This window comes from Myotis brandtii, unplaced genomic scaffold, assembly GCF_000412655.1.
Source record: "Myotis brandtii unplaced genomic scaffold, ASM41265v1 scaffold37, whole genome shotgun sequence".
Taxonomy (NCBI): Eukaryota; Metazoa; Chordata; class Mammalia; order Chiroptera; family Vespertilionidae; genus Myotis; species Myotis brandtii.
In genome coordinates this window covers 2,541,140-2,542,820 of record NW_005364225.1, presented here as the reverse complement: position 1 = coordinate 2,542,820, position 1,681 = coordinate 2,541,140, and positions in this window count along the sequence as shown.

Here is a 1,681-nt window from a genome sequence, read left to right as displayed (position 1 = left end):
GATTTGTGTGTGTGTGTGTGTGTGTGTGCGCGCGCGTGTGTGTGTGTGTGTGTGTGTGTGTGTGTGTGTGGTGTAAGTTGGTGGTGTAGTTTCATTTTTTTGTATGTATCTGACCAATTTTCCCAACACCATTTATTGAAAAGACTGTCTTGACTCCATTGTATACTCTTGCCTCCTTTGTCAAATATTAATTGAGCATAATGCTTGGGTCAATTTCTGGGTTCTCAGGAACCCTCATACAATGCTGGTGAGAATGCAGACTGGTACAGCCACTGTGGAAAACACTATGAAGTTTCCTCAAAAAATTAAAAATGGAACTCCCATTTGACCCAGTAATCCCACTTCTAGGAATATATCCCAAGAAATCAGAAACACCAATCACAAAGGATATATGCACCCCTATGTTCACAGCAGCACAATTTACAATAGCTGCACCCTTACGTTCATAGCAGCACAATTTACAATAGCTAAGATTTGGAAACAGCCTAAGTGACCATCAGCAGATGAGTGGATTAAAAAACAGTGGTACAGCTACACAATGGAATACTATACTGCTGTAAAAAAGAAGGAATTCTTACCATTTGCAACTGCATGGATAGACATGGAGAGCATTATGCTAAGTGAAATAAGCCAGTAGGGAGAAAAATAAATATCACATGATCTCACTTATTTGTGGAATATAATGAACAACATAAACTGATTAACAAAAATAGATCCAGAGACAGAGAAGCATCGAACAGACCATCAAACCTCAGAAGGAAGGGGGAGGGGAGTAAGAGATCAACCAAAGGACTTGTATGCATGCATATAAGCATAACCAATGGACCCAGACACTGGGGTAGTGGAGGCATGTCCTGGGGGGTGAAAGTAGCCAGGGAGGGGGTCAATGGGAGAAAAAGGAATCATATGTAATACTTTAAACAATAAAGAATAAAAATAAATAATTAATTAACTAAATTCTAGTAACCCTAGGTTCATAGCAACATTATTTACAATTAGAGGCCCAGTGCATGAAATTTGTGCACTGGTAGAGTCCCTAGTGGCTGCCGGCCAGGGCTTCCCTCCCTTCCCCCAGCTGGCCCTGCCCCCCTGATTGAACTCCCAGACACTTCCTGGTTGAGGGGACAATTTGCGTACTACGCTTTTATTACATACGATAGCTAGGATCTGAAAACAGCCCAAGTAGATGGGTGGATAAAAAAGATGTAGTATATTTACACAATGGAATACTATACAGCTGTAAAAAATAAGGAGCTCCTACCCTTTGAGATAGCATGGAGGGACCCAGAAAGTATTATGCTAAATGAAATAGGCCTGTCAGAGAATGACAAATATCACATGATCTCCCTTATATGTGGAATCTAATGAAAAAAATAAACTGATGAACAAAATAGATCCAGAGACATAGAAGCATGGAATAGACTGAGGAATTTCAGAGGAAAAGGGGACATGAAGAGATTAACCAAAGAACTTATACGAATGCTAGTGACCTGGTAATCCGTGCACATTGAAAGAAAATTAATTAGAAGGTGGCCGGTGGGGCAGAACTGGGTGAGACAGGCCGGACATGCCCTAGAGCCAACCTCCCGTGGTCCCTCCCTTCAGGGCAAACCAGCCAGCCCCACTCATGCACCAGGCCTCTATCCTATATAGTAAAAGGGTAATATGCCTCCCAGCACCA